Source organism: Talpa occidentalis, unplaced genomic scaffold (assembly GCF_014898055.3).
Source record: "Talpa occidentalis isolate TD23 unplaced genomic scaffold, MPIMG_talOcc4v2.1 talOcc4.5, whole genome shotgun sequence".
Lineage (NCBI taxonomy): Eukaryota > Metazoa > Chordata > Mammalia > Eulipotyphla > Talpidae > Talpa > Talpa occidentalis.
In genome coordinates, this window is record NW_023604861.1 from 73,240,292 (window position 1) to 73,256,707 (window position 16,416).

Here is a 16,416-nt window from a genome sequence, read left to right on the forward strand (position 1 = left end):
CTTCTCCTTATACTTCATACTGGAGTTGCTTTCATGCCTTTCTTCTGGGAGAGGTAAATTTGAGGGTAGTAGCCACTATTTACAGTAAGGGGCTGCTATAAGTGCTTTAAAAAAATTAGGAAATGTTATAAGCGGGGAAAACAGTGAAAACAAGAAGCAGTGTGCCTTGGGGAATGTCTCAAGGTTTTTAAGAATTGAATAAAATCCTTGGGGCATAAAAATCTGGATGTGGGATGAAAGTAATGAGATTTTCTTGTACTTTTTTGACTAAAAGAATAAAGGTACTCAAACAGACTATGATTTGTTCCAGGGGAATATATCATTGTCCACACAAATTTATTGAGTTTGTGGTCATCCCAGATCCCAGTCATGCTGCCCTCAATCCCACACTTCTGGACTAAGCATCATGTAATGCGGATGTGAAAACTGCCTTCTCCAGGGTTCCCTCACCTATGAGCTGACTGCATTTTTACCTGTGCACCTTCTTAGGGATGCATTTTCTTGGTCATCTAGTACATGGTTTTGCCTTCAATTACCCATCAAAATTTATAGACGGTTTACTAGGATTAAATTAGCAGAGTGGAGTCCTAAATATGTCTGTAATATATTGAGAGTTTATAGCCAAGCACCCCTGCATGAAAGTACTATTTTGGCTTAAAGAAAAAAAAGAGGGAAGGAGAAAAGGACAGGTGAAGAGAGGGAGTGAGAAGGGTGGGGATGGAGAGGAGATTTGACTATAAATCATGAGAAATCACTTAACCTAAGGTGTGCCTTTACTGGGGGATTAGAGGGTTCTTGGAGGAGACAGACATGTTAGAATTACAAGAACACTGACGTGGCCTTGCCGGGCAATCTCACAGTTCGGTTTGAGCAGTATTTTTCACACTGCTGTGTATTCTGTGGGAATGAGGATGGTATGACCAAAAAGAGGGAAGGGCAAGTTCCCCAATAAGATTGGAAAAATCTAGATTAACCATATTTTTATGGCAAAACCAGGTGGTCTTTTTATTTTTTTTTTAACTTTCAATAGACATTTTTTTTCAGGTTGTCTTTTAATATGCTAATACTCATTGTGAAGCTGCAAGAGAGGGTGGTAGGAATTACTTCCAAATTTATTTATTCAAAGAATAATTTTTCCAATTAATTATTTAAATTGTGGGACATGTTGTCATTGCATGTTAAGTGACTTTTAACAGAAAATGACACGGTGAAGAACTCAGTCCCCTTGGGCTCCTCCTATGATGCAAAGGAATAAACTCTTGGGTCAACTCTAAGTCCAGGACTTCTCTGCCATAATTCCTTCTTTGCCTTTTGATGTGAATTTTGCTTTCTAATATAAAATAATTAAAAAGCATTATTTCTTCCAACCAAAGACAACAACTTCAGTTGCGGCAGAAGAGATAAGGGTTTGACACACATAGTATTTGGGGCTCTTCACAGAGCACTGCTTATGAATTAACCTCTTGGGGGCAGGCAGGGGTTGCTACCCCTCGGTGTTAATACATCTGGGGAAATATCTGTACCCAACACCATCAGGATCAAAAGAAAATCCTTTGCAGATTACTTCTTTTAATTCAAGCTACCATCAGACTGAAATGCTGCACGATTGCTGTGCTGCCTCCAAATTAAGTGACTGGAGGCAATTTTCATTCTATTTTAAATTTTGTCTTTTCTACCAATAGCACAGGATATCCCTCCCTGTTCCATCACCATGGATGGTGACGGTTTTTGACTTTGATTTATGAATCAGCTTTTTAAAGCATCGTGTTCATGCAAGTGGACTCAAGGCCTTAAGAACTAGGTCAGGCATTTGCTGGAGGTCATTACAAGGCTACAAAATAGAGCATGCTTAATTCTGTTATTTCTGAAGATTTTTTTTTTCTTCTTCTCATGCGCACAGACGACAATCAGTACTTAATTAAATTTTGGAACTGTTCCTGAAAATTTCAGACTGTCAAAGATGCATGTGACCTCCTTTCACCCATGTCACCCAGGAGAGGCTTAAACAAAAGCCTGTGAAAGGAATGAAGTGCGTTTGTCGACCAACGACTTCAGAAACTATACCAATTGTTGAACTTCTGTTTTAAACAAAAATGCTTAACATAGTTTAGCAAGAAAATGCTTAGTACAGAGCATTTATAGGTGGAATGAACTAGTTATGAGACCACTCTTTTCATTTTAGTGACTTAACTCAGATAATATGATAACTGATAATGTGATGATTCAGGACAAAACTCAATGAGCAGCAGCATTAATCTGAGAACAAGTATGGACTCTGTGGTAGCCAGGACCTGACCTCCAAGATGAGGCACTCAACTCCCCAACTAATGGGTAGGAGGCAAGTGAAAGATGGAAATCCCTTCTGAGTGTCCTTAGTCACCTCATCAAGGTCAGGACCTGATCCAGAAACTGCACACATCCATCCAATGGGCTATAAAGGTGTCTTTCAATCCTATTGGGAGACCACTCTGCCCTCCCAGCTGCACAGCCTCCTCAGGGATCAGACAAAGCCTTTGTTGTCATTGCATTATAGCTCTGCTGCAACTCTGGGCAAACCCTGCTCCTTGCATACCACACAGGTCTTGTTCTTAGAACATGCCCCAGTCAACTTCTTTCATGCTGACATCTTCTCAAAGTCTGCTTCCCAAAGATCATGATCTGCAATAGCTTGGATTAAAGTCCCAGTATATCTTTGTGGACTCTAGGTCACAATTGCAGGCATTCTTTAACACACAGTTGGAAGAGCTATTTTTAATATAATTTTGTTAATTTCCTGATGGTAGAATTTCTGAAGGAAGACGGAATATAATATTCACACTTTAGAAGATGTTAAGAAGCAACTCCCAGGCAAGGAGGAAGGAATTCTCTTTCTTCTTCTTTCCTGGATGGCAACAAAGAAATGTGAAATTGATAGAATAGAAGACAATGTCTCATTATAGAAAGTTTCTTTTCAGAGAGTGACTAAGAAGGTGCTTATCAAAGTGAGCTATGTCAACAATCAACTATGCACTGTAGCTACTTTATTGATGAAGTGAAGGGAACAATTTGTAATCTATCTGTGGATCTCTTATCAATTGATTGAATGTGATTTATTGTGGGTTTTATTCAACAAGAATTATGAGCTGTTACTAGTCTTCAGACACCCAATAATATTTTTATTGTGTGCCATTATCCCAACCCTGCCCCATTTTATCTTGACTTGAAAACATGTTCATAGACACTGGTCAATATTGTTTCATTTTTATCAGGACACTATTATTCTGTCTGCAAAAACTCATACTGCCTGTCATCAGGTCATGAAAATATGTGAATCCATCACATTTAAGTAATGGAGGAATTAGCATTACATGTAAAACATTATGGAAAAGTGTATGTGATGTGCAAACCTAAGAATTTGAAGGGGGGGTGGGAAACAGAATTCTAGGAAATGTGACATCCATTGCTATGAATCATTGTTTAAATCAACCTGAGGCTAGTTTAATCATTTTAGAATAGAGATAAACCTGATACAAGAACCAGGCAACTAACATTCCCTTCTGGTGGAAAGAGCCACTCAAAAAAATGCAACCACAGGGGCCTCCCAGGTGGCGCAGCAGTTGAGCACTGGGTTGCGAAGCTGCACGCAGCCTCTGCAGCGCTGGTTTGATCCCCAGCCACAGGGTGAGGGTCCCACATGGCGCGCAGACCTCTCCTGCTGCCCGCTGCTCCCCTCAGCAGTGTACTTCGTCAGTCTGCCTGCTCTGCTCTCCGCTCTGACTCTGGTGAATTCTCTCACCTTCCCGCGCTTCTGACTGTATCCAGTGCTTGTATAAATAAATAAATAAATAAATAAATAAATAAATCTTTAAAAAAAAGAAAAAGAAATGCAACCATATACCTCAAGGCTGCTGTTGTACACAGAATCCCAATAATGGCAGCTACACATTCAGAAGGGATTGTTTGCCCGTGCTCTGGGGAGCTGATGGATGGACGGATAACTTTCTTCCACAGAGAAAGTACATTCTATCTGATGTGGCAGTGTCAATGAGGTCATTTACAAGTGAAATCCTCTTTTGATGTTTACTTAACATTTTTATGCAAGTAATGTTTGAATCATCATCACATTTTCCACCTCTTTATCTTTTTGCTTCTATCTTAGGAGATATAGACATATTTCTCTCCCAGATCTTTAATTCAGGTGTTTCTAGTTAATTTAGCATTTTCTTTATAATTTCAGAAATTGTATTATTAATTTGTAAGGACATTTTCTAAGAACTTATTAATTTATAAAGACTTATCTCTGATTGTTTATTTTTCATAGCATTCTGTTTTGTATATATGGATACAATGTCCTACTAAATCATTCTGGATATTTTACTTAGTATATTTAACATTCTCTACTGTCCCTGTATGATTGTTGTTCCTTCAGAGATAAGTTGTTCTGTTTTTTCCTCTGTAGTTACTTATTTTGGTAAAAATTCATTGGGATATTTTGATTTTCACATATACTTATAAATGAGGGACTACATTGATTCTTTTTTTTTAATAAATGAGGTCCATGTTTATTTGTATTTGTATTTTTTTAAAGATTTATTTATTTATTTATACAAGCACTGGGTACAGTCAGAAGCGCGGGAGGGTGAGAGAATTCACCAGAGCCAGAGCAGGGAGCAGAGCAGGCAGAAGGACCGAAGTACACTGCTGAGGGGAGTAGCGGGAGGCAGGAGAGGTCTGCATGCCATGTGGGACCCTCCTCTGGTGGCTGAGGAGCAGCCGGGGATCGAACCGGCACTGCAGAGGCTGCGGGCAGCTTCGCAACCCAGCGCTCAACCGCTGCGCCACCGGGGAGGTCCAGGTTGTGAGCTCTTATTACATGAATACAGTCATGGAGGAAGCCTGATTTCTGTTTTTAGTACAAGGATGTAACAACCCAACAGCATTCAGACATGTTGCAAGCACAGTGTTTTTCAAAAGGAAATCTATGGAACATTGAAAATCAGTTTTAGTAGTGATAAAAATGCCTATTTCTGACTTCCTCCATCAGAATCTCCTGGCATACACCACTGGAATCCACATTATTTACTAATACAATAACTTGACATGTTGCACAGGACAGCAGAGAATCTGCGCAGCTAAGCAACAAGCAGTCGTGATGCTCAGATGATGTTAAATAAATGCAAACTCAGACACTAAATCCAGGAACCCAGCTAGTAGTTATTACAATGATTTTGTTATGGAAACAAAATCTTAAGAAATCATTGTAAAGAACTTATACATAGGTAATTTAATTCTAACAATTCCCATAAAACATGTTCAGCCTTCATTTTATAAATGAGAAAACTTAACCTCAAAGAATTATACTTAATAATACAGATTCAGTAAGTGGATCACATCTCTGACTTCACTCTACGGCATTCTAGTGGGTTGAATAATGGCCCCAAGGATATCCAGGTTTTAATCCCTAAAATCTTTTCATGTTCTTCTTACATGACAAAATAAACTTTTTAATTACATTTAATTAAATTAAGGATCCTGAAATGGAGAAAGCATCCTAAATTATTCAGGTGGGCCCCACATAAAATCACATGTATCTCTATGAGGCAGAGGATGGACTCCAGACAAGAAAACAAAAATGTGAGGGCTGAAACAACAAGCTGCCCTGATGGCTTTGAAAATGAAGGAGAAGACCACAATACAAGGAATGAAAGAAATGTGGCTCTAGACACTGAAAAAGGCAAGAAGCTAGATTCTCCTCTAGAGCCTATAGAGAAAGCATGCCTTATTTTCACTTTAATTTTGGCCAAGTGAAAATGATTTTAGATTTCTGACCTCCAGGAATGTAAGCAAATCGATTGGTGGTATTTTCAGTCAAGTTTGTGGTAATTTGCTACAGCCATCATAGGAGACCAATGAAGGCACTCGTTAGGACTGTTCACAAATATTCCACTTCTCTTCCCAAGTCCATAAGCCTCTGCTTCTCTGTCTCACAATGAAGTTAGGAGTAACCATGTGACCTGCTCTGGCCAATAGGATATGAGCAGAATTTGCATGGGTTAGTTCTGAGTGCAGTATTTAAGAGTAGCACAAAATTCATCACATTCCCTTTTCCATTTTGTGATTATCTCAGAAACAAAGGCTATAAGGGTGATCCCATTAACCTTGGTCCCTGAGTGATTATGTTTAGCAGAGCCCCCTGGCAACTAATATTGAACATATAGCAGGAATAAGAAGTCAACTCTTGTTGAGATTTGGGGGCTGCTTGTTACTGAAGCATAATCTAGCCTATCCTGGCAAAGACACATTATAAAATTTGTGCTTATTCTATAGAACCAAGATTCCTTCTACATGTGCTTTTGGTTATTCCCCTTCCCCCAGTCTCCCATTATATCCCTTACTAAGATACTTTTTAAAGATTTATTTATTTATACAAGAACGAGGGTATAGGTCAGAGGCGCGGGAGGGTGAGAGAATTCACCAGGGACAGAGCAGGGAGCAGAGCAGGCAGATGGACCAAAGAGACTGCTGAGGGGAGCAGCGGGCAAGGCAGAGAGGTCTGCCCTGCCATGTGGGTTTCACCCTGGCTGGCAGGGAATTGAATCTGTGCTGCAGAGGCTGCGGACAGCTTCACAGCACTGCACTATGCCACCAGGGAGGCCCTATATTACTAATATTTTACAGTCATTTTTAACTGCACAGTTATGAACAGATTGTAATGTATACTATGGAATTACTGACCCAATGTTTGAAGCAGGTGTCCCTTAAAAAAATTGAAACTGTTCCTCAACTTCCTTCTTACACCCCAGGCTCCACCATTCTCTTTTCAAGAGAGAATGGTCTCTGTTTGATACCATCATGAGCATCCTCTCTTTCCCTGTACAGTAGGCATGAGAAAGCTGTGTTCCTATACTGACATCAGATGAGAGAGAGGTCCAAAGTGTCCAGACTTCAGATCAGATTTATAATCACAACCCAATTATGGGCTAGTCCATATGGGTTACCCCTAGATTTCTCCCACACATCACCTGTTATCATTGCTTGCTTCCCTTTCTCAGAGTACATTTGCTATTCTCTTCGAACATCCCAAAGAGGAAACTGTCTTAGAACCACCATCCCTCCTCTAACCCTCACCTCTAGCCCTGAGCATGGAAGATTATGATTTACAGTGAATTGATTTTTTTAAGTGGAGACTGCTAAAGCAAGCCTGCGTAGGTAGTGCAATCCAGACCTCCATCAGTACCACAGGCACCAAGTCCAAATGTACCTGCTTTACATGGGACTCTGTTACCCTTACACGGGGCTGTGCAGCCATAGGAATGTAAAAATCTGTCTCTCCTGAAGCTACGATCTGAGATGGCTTTAGCAAGTCATGAAAAATGCCAATAACAAAAAACATGCTAGCAAAATCCCATTTCAAATGAAAGCCCTGCCTTTATTGGTGAAAAGATCTGCTAAAAGCTGTTATTTGAAATATTTGTAGATAGTTTGGATCTGTGAATAATTGCTATCTGCACATCTCAAATTCTTTACAGTTTTCTGTTAGACATATCTGCACGAGGCTATAAATAGTGAAGCAATGTCGCTCACTGTATAATACAGTCTCTCTGCTTTTACAACTCATCATGAACTTCTATGTAATTTATTTTTTATTGAAGAATTCCAATTAATGGCTTCCTGGTGATTTTAAAGCCTCAAATTATCAGTCTCTGAAAACAAAGCAGAGAACATAATTATCATAAACTGAGAATTTTTCATTTTGAAGCTTATCTGTTTGTGCTAAGTATCTTGTCTGTAAGTAATTAGTGCCTTTATTTTTTTTTCAGTAAAAATAATGACCATTCTATGCTACACATCCAAATTTTGTTAACTGCTAGATGTACTGTATGTATTATATTTGAAAATGGACCACCTTGGACTAGTTTTAAAGTATTTCATCAAATGATAATAGCAACAACAAAATACATCTGTTTGTCAGAATAAATTATGTGGCATGTATTTAAAAAACCTATTATATCCATTTGCTTTCTTTCTAAGAATAAAAGCCTCGCAAAAATATGTACTTGCCATTTATTACCAGGGCTGCATAACAAGAAAAGACCCGTTTTATCTTCCATTTATAATTCCTAACTGCTAATCAAATTGATCAGCCAATAGCTTGGTTGTAGAGGGTCTTTCATACAACCATTTCAAAATGTTTTACTAGAGATAAAACAAAATTCAATGAAATTAAACCAATTTAAATGACAATGTGAGCCAAACATTCTAAGAACTCAAGTTTCCCTGATTTAAAAGAAAAGAAAAATAATAAGAAAGGTTCTACTAATGAAACAGGAATTGCTACATCCTAAGAGAGACTTGTTTGTTCAGACCAAATACTGTCCAAGAGCAGTTCTCCCTGATGGCTAAAAAAAATGCCTTAACTCAGTGGTTGCAGCAGTTTTCTTCCTCTTAAAAAAAGAAATAACATTTTTTCAAGTTATAAAATGAATACATTCCTTTAAAAAAAACTTGAAAACAGAGCTATGTCATGCAAAGGGTGCATTTACTCATTTTACATATATATTCATTTCCCCAACTTTTAATATTTTATCATGCCTAGTCAGTGAAAAAAGAAACACACACACACAGAGAACATTTTTTTAAAAATGTAATCTGCTTATTATTATTTTTTCATAATGAAATAGTCTTTCAAAATGATTTTTTTTAAGATTTATTTATTTATTTATACAAGCACTGGGTACAGTCAGAAGCGCAGGTGGGTGAGAGAATTCACCAGAGCCAGAGCAGGGAACAGAACAGGCAGACTGATGAAATACACTGCTGAGGGGAGCAGCAGGCATGGCAGGAGAGGTCTGCATGCCATGTGGGACCCTCGCTGGTGGCCAGGGATCGAACCGGTGCTGCAAAGGCTGCGGGCAGCTTAGCAGCCCAGCACTCAACCGCTGCGCCACCGGGGAGGCCCTCAAAATGATTTTTAAATATCTGCATATTTTATTGTAGTGCTGTGGATATAGTTTAAATATTCATGCTGATAAATAAAGATGCAATAAAGATGTCTATTGGTAATTTTTTAGTACATCTCTTATTATTTCCTTAGGATTTAAATATAAAGAGTACTATTGAGTCATGGGTTTGAAAATTTTAAGGTTAGTTTTTCATGTTAAAAATTTGCTATGTGGAAAGATATCCTCACATCAGTGAGTGAAAAAGCACTTTTGCCCTCACATGACCACAGCAAGAATTATACCACCATTGCTTAAGTTTAATAAGGCTCACTTAATTATAAAATGTAGCATTTTATTATTTATTTGCATTATTGATAAGTTACAAGTTTAAATACATTTAGATTTACTTAGTCTCTATGTATACGTGTATATATTATATAGACTTTTTAAAATTTTTCTCATATTTTGAAAGAGAATTAGGATTTTTTCTCATCTGTTTGTAGGAGTTTATTGGGAAGTATGCCTCTTGTCTTACTTATTACAAAAGTTTCACCTCAATGTCACTTATCTTTCAATTTTATTTATGCTTTTGACATATAAGTGTTTGAATTTTTATACAGCCTATTCTCATTTTCTTTTTCTGATATCTATGATTGTTTAATACTTCAAGTCCTGTCCCATTAAAGGTATGATAAATATCTATGTATATGTTCTTTGTCGACATTGTAATTTTCACTTATCTCTTTATTGATAACTTATTTCAGTGTAAAGGGAAGTGTAATGTTCTAACATTTTAATTCTAAATTGTAAAGTGACTTTCCTAACACCATTTGTTGATCAACCATTTCTCTCCCTGGAGATGTGTGATAACATATCCTTCACATTCTACATTCCCCCAGATTTGAGTCTGGCTCATGGCTATTTTATTCAATAGATCCATCTGATACACTATTTTGATTATCTGGTTTAGTTATAGGTTTCATTGTCAAATATAGAGTTCTCACTTCTTCTTTTACAAAATATACTGCATAGTTTTTACTGTTTCTCCTCCAGATGATTTTACAATCATTCTTTACAGTAAATAATCTTCTCAGAATTGTACTAAATTAATCTTTAAAAATTAGGAAGACTGACATCTTTGCAACAATCAGTCTCCCATCCATGAATATGTTATAACTTTGTATTAATTAATGTATCTTAATAAAGTTTTATGGTTTAATCATATATTTCCCCCTTCATCCTGTCCGCTATTAAATTCCTAGCCCATAGAATTCACACAATCCTTGGACTGAAGTAGCTAATTTGTAGGTTCAAGCCCTTAGTCCACCATTTACATGCTCTGAGATCTGGAATGAGTCCTGAAACATCTCACATTCTCAGTGTCCTCAGCTGTAAAATGGTGAACCAACCATATGGGCCCAAGAAAAGTTTCATGAGCAGGAATGGTGATGAATTCATATGTGAGGAGCAACTTAAATATCATAAACACCAATAAATATTAATGAATCCTGGGCAGTGTTTGGAAAGAAGAACTAATCACACTATAGCTGGAGCTGTACACACTGGGCCTGGCTGTGACTCCAAAGTCTAAGACTGATTCATATAGAAAATTTAAAAATAGTAACTACTGCTTATGACTGAGAAGCATTCGTCTTTGGATTCCATCAGAACCAGAACTGGGCTCAGCAGCAAGAACTACACACCTGGGGGTGCTTGCAGTGATGGAAAAGAGTGTGCTATGACAAGAGCCAGGGGGATAACCAGGGCTTGGGGAGCTTTACTCGTGAACATCAACAACCCCAAATTGAAAGGAAGAAAGACAACAAAGACTCTATTTCTGGAAGAAGTATATTTAACTCATCCTCAGCTCAAATATAGACTACATTTACCCTGAAAATGAAGTGAGAAATTAAGGAAATAATCCAAGTAATTCCTATTTTCCTCCAAAATCAGCCCACCACTTGGCCTACAATGATCTGAATATACTTAGATATTTGGGTCCAAATGCCCTAGCTGGATAATAGTTTCCATTCTACAATTCAATATGCATGTACACCCAGCCATGGTGCCTTAAAAAAACCAAGGACTAACTTTAGCCACCGGTCCTGTTTTCAATAAAGACTTATTTTAATAGAAACACTGTGTCTCTCTTCCAAGTCCCCACCTTTTTTAGGCAGCCTGCCAGCTGAAGGCAGAAAGAATTCTAGCACATTGTCCCCAAATTCCAGGCAGATCACAAAAATAAACTGTCCCAGAATGTATTCCTTTTAAGAAAAATTGCTTATTCAAGGCTTGCTTTTCTTGTTTGCCTTCCTTCTTCCCTTTCCAAACACTTTTTCTACTAACCTCATGCTGTAAAGTTGCCATCTGTCTTAAACATACACATACACAAAAGGGAAATCCACTTACAATGAATACTGGAAAGAAGAAAAATAAAGTTGGTTACAAGTGGGAGTTCTGCAGCCTATGACTTTTCCAACCCAGTGGCCAAACTGAATTACTTCCCAGTTCAGTCTCCACTTTTACAATCACAACAGAAGTAAAGATAAAGAAATGGCCCTGTTGCTTTGAAATCACCTTTGCACAATGTTCCCAAGGGACCCATGATATTGACTACACGGAGATATAGGGATGGTCAGGAATTAAATTTTATAAGTAAGAAAACTGAAGTTCACTAGTTCACTATGGAGGTCTCAGGTTAGTTGAGAATTTCTAAGTGTGTGTGTGAGGAGCCCCTGCAGCAGAATCACCCGGGACACCTTTTCCAATGCCTCCCTTTGCAGCATAGACCGGATCATATCATTGTTCTGATAAAATAGCACTCACTGTTTGCCACTCTGACTAAAAAGAAATTCACACTTGGTTACACACACCTCACCACAGATCGCAGGACATGTCTTGGTCACCCTCAGACTTCAGGGGCTGGCTTCTTTCATTGTCCACTCTATCTGCCCACTCCCCCTTCTCTGTGGTCCTCAATCACATGAAGGGCATGTCTGTCTGGGTGTCTTTGCACAAAATATCCCCTCTGCTGGGAATCTACTCAGATGGTAGGTTCTTCATCCCTGTGCCAGGCTTTGGAAAGCCACCTCTGTCCATACTAGCAAATGCGTCTCTACACAGCCACCTATCCAGTTGCTATTTATTATCTTTACATAATGCTGGTTAATTCCCCTGCCCCCTCAAGTGCACACCTGCACTCTCATGCACACACACACACACAGACACACTCACACACCTTTGGTATAAAGTTTTGTGAAGGTAGTAATGTGTCTTCTTCAAATGACTGAGAACCATATAAAATATGAAGTAACATTCATTCAATAAAAGGCAGCAAACTTGTTCCTATCTAGAGCAGTGGCCTGGAGATCTGCATTTACAATACTTTGTAGATGATGTGAAAGCATCTTGATGTTTCAAAATTCTGAAGTACAATGCTTCTGTCAGAGCTGGCGAGACACCTTGACTCCCTTCCATACCAAACTGCAGTTTTCAAATGGCTGGCGTATTTCCAAACAGTTGTTCTAGCAGGAAAATTGTTTGGAGATTCCTACTAGGCTTTCACTGTAGATGCAGATGAAGTGGGGCCTTCAACTCTTTCCAAACTCATGTTTCTGTCTCCAGTACAGGCTGGGGCTTTGATGGACCCCTCAGAATTATTTGTGCAGACTGTGGGGAGAGCCTGCTACAGGGGTTGGGCTTCGTCCTCTGTGTATGGGGCCTTGAGCAATTTAATTTTTGGTGCTCTCATTGTCCCCATCTGAAAAATGATAGTGTTGGGTCAGGTTATATCTGCAGTCCTTTTGCACTCAAATATCTTGTGGTGCCAAATCAGTCCAATCAATGGGAAAGAGTCCTTGAGGCTGTGTTCAGTACTGTGAATGGGCTCCCAGCAGCCTGGCCTTCGTGCCATCTGGCCCAGGCCCACCACAATTGCTGAGTGCCTGTGTGAGCTGAGCATTGCACCTGGTGTCAGAAAGACAAGACAATATCCCATTCACCTTGGGGGAAAAAATGTATCTGTTCTGAGTCTATCTGATTCCACTTAGATGCTGGTTAAAGGTGTTTTGGTTGGACACCTGCTTGGATGAATAACTGTTCTGTTAGAAAGTTCTAACATCTATCATTGACCCAGATAGAATGTTCTGCCCTTCATCTTACATACACATGCACACCATTTTGGGAAAATCTACTGAAAGAAATCCCCAATTGTTCTTTTGAGGAGCTATAAAGCTAGAGAGTCAAAGCTTCATGTTTTTACTTGAAAATTAGGTTAGAAAAAAAATCACCTAATATTTCCAAAGGAAGCAGGAGGCTGTCTTTATTTACCAGAACTGGCCGTAGGCAGTCTCTGATATACACTGCCAAAAAATTCTCTAAAACAGGAGCCAACTGATTACAATGTGTTGGGGCAGTGTCTGGGCAAGAAGCAGGAGTGGCAGAGAGCTAATGGCAGGTGGAAGGGGAAGGCGATGAATGAGTAAAGTTATGACTGGATTATCACATGGATATGCAGGCAGGTAGATAATATTGATTATATAACCCAAGAGAGGGTTTGCAAAATATAGTGGAGTAAAATTAATACTGGGATAGAGCTTTCTTAACTCAACATTCAGAAATTAGGTTTTCAATCTCAGTTGAGATTTCTTAATGGTCTTCAATCATTAAAACACATTCTCTACCATAATACATAAAATCCCTCCAATTTACTGTAGAAGGAAAACATATCGCTGATGAATTACAATTCCACCCCCTTTTCGGTGTTACTTTATATTTAGATGAGTTCAGATGACTAATATGTATGACTACAAACATAAGGCGCACACGAGGTGTGAGTACAAGCACACGACCTAATTCCTCAAGCCTTACACACAAATCAGTCTTCTTACTTTGTCTCACTTCTTATGAAAACAATAACCAATGGAACCATATTTCTAAGTTTTAAAATATGAGTTACCATGTGCTTTACACAGGTGCATCTATGAATCTCTTAGGCCTGAGGATCCTACCTGGGAGAAAGACAGGAAAACTTGCCATAAATTTGATGAGGCTGGGCCTCTCTGGTAGCGCAAGGGGTTAATATGCAACCTATGAAGCTATCCACAGTCACTGAAGCACGAGTTTGATCCCCAGCCAGGGAGATAACGCACATGGCACAGCAGACCTCTCCTGACTTGCCCGCTGGTCCCCTCAGCAGTGTATTTCAGTCAGTCTGGCTGTTCTGTTCCCCGCTCTGTCTGTAGTGAATCCTCTCACCCTCCACACCTCTGGTCTGTACCCCAGTTGTTGTATGCATAAATAAATAATTTTTTTAAAAAATTGATGAGCCCACAACATTTAATGAGGGCCAACAGGCTTTCTTTGCTCAATAAGCAAACAATGGAGTTGGGAAACAGACCTGACTCTCACCTTTCCCAACCTACAGATGTGTTTTCCTTCATAAAATATTACCCAGTTGTTGACAGTGAACCACAACATAGACACAAGATTCCATGAAGACATTGTATGTTTTTCAATTTCTATAACTCATAGTATAGATGTTATAAAGAGAGAGAGACAGAGAGACAGAGAGAGAGAAAGAGGGAGAGAGAATCTAAAAATGCTCTTTAAAAGGCTGGCAGCATGGCCTTCCTGGTAACCTAGGGGTTAAGTCTCAATGCTATCACTGCTGTGGCCTGAGTTCAATCCCCGGCCAAGGAGTAAACCCACATGGTGCAGCAGACCTCTCCTGTCTTGCCTGCTGTTCCCCTCAGCAGTGTACTTCAGCAAATCTGCCTATTCTGCTCCCCACTCTGTCTCTGGTGAATCTGCTCACCTCCCCCCACCCCATACCTTTGGTCTGCACCCCAATTCTTGTACGCATAAATAAATAAAGGCTGGAAGTATTACCAGTTGCAGAAGATGCTATCCAACAATAAATGACTTCTAGGGCCTCTCCGGTGGCGCAGTGGTTGAGCGCTGGGCTATGAAGCTGCCTGCAGCCTCTGCAGCACTGGTTTGATCCCCGGCCACTGGCGAGGGTCCCACGTGGTGCACAGACCTCTCCTGCTATGCCCGCTGCTCCCCTCAGCAGTGTACTTCATCAGTCTGTCTGTTCTGCTCCCCGCTCTGGCTCTGGTGAATTCTCTCACCCTCTCGCACTTCTGACTATACCCAGTGCCTGTATAAATAAATAAATAAATATTTTAAAATAAATAAATAAATACTTCTAAAGATTAAAAAGCAAATTTTTAAACCCAATGGCTAGCAGAATTTTTATAACTTGTATCTCTAAAGAAGGAAATCCATTGCTTATTACCAGAAAGTAGATTTTGCCCCCATCAGTGTTACAGGGTAAACTATGAATGCTTCAAATATGAATATTACAAATTGCACAAAGATGTCAAGATTTCTTTTCAGGGTGTTCTTAGCCAAGGCCTTTAAAGGAATGGCCCCATGAAGTTGCCACATGCCATCAAAGAACCTGTTGATTAACCTGTCTAATTCACTAGGTCTACTTAGAAAGGTGACAGCCCAAGGAGCTCTGATTTCTGACTGTTGTTCTTTGTGATCTAGTAATGTCAAAGAAGGGTGAAAGAAGATGGGAGTAAACATATCCAGAATTTTCTAGGAAGACAGTCTAAACAAGGCTCTAAGAAAAGTCACTGAAAATGTCAGCCAAGCCAACAGAGAAAGGTCCAGGGAGCAGCAAAGGCATGGCATATACTTTTTCATCTATTCAATCTGACCCTGGGCCCACTGCTATAATCTTTTTTAAGGTTAGTGGTAGGAAGGCTGCAGCCTGAATGTTTGCAGAGGTCTCCTAACATCCTCTGCTGAGGAACCTTAAACCTCAGGTAGTATTTCAGAGGAAATGGACAGCACAAAACACAGACAGAAAATTAGCCACAGCAGACCCAAGGTCTAAATAAGTTCCACTACCCTTTCTGAAATCAGTTAAAGACTAGAGTTGTTGGGGTAGGAGGGTGCCTATGTGTGTGAGTGTGTGTGTGTGTGCATGTGTGTATTTCTCCAACTCAGGCCTGTGCCCAATATTTTAACAGATGCAGTCTGCAGAGATAGAAGAGGATTTTTTTTAACTATTTAGCTAAGCAATTGAAAAATTCTTTGTAAAAGAAATAATAAAAAAGAAAGACAAACAAAATTGCAGCTATAGCAGGTCTGTAAGGGTAACTTAGTAAAATACTCAGCGGATGGCTGCAAACCTCTAATGGAAAGTTGTATAAGTGGCTAAGGCCAAAGTAGGCATTAATTACAATGAAAAACCAGTTTAGAGTAGGCCACAACTAAATTGGAAGCTGGTCCTCTAGGTAAAACAAAGAAAGTGAACAGCAGCCTCAGATTTGATTACATGGCAATACAAGAAAAATGTGTTGTATGTTGTCTATTATTAAAGCTGCTTTGGGGCCCTGTGTTGGGTGCCTCGGGGATTTTAATAAAAAATTAGTAATAGGTCTGCTGCCCTGGCTCACTGTGGTTTTTTGGAGTATTTGTG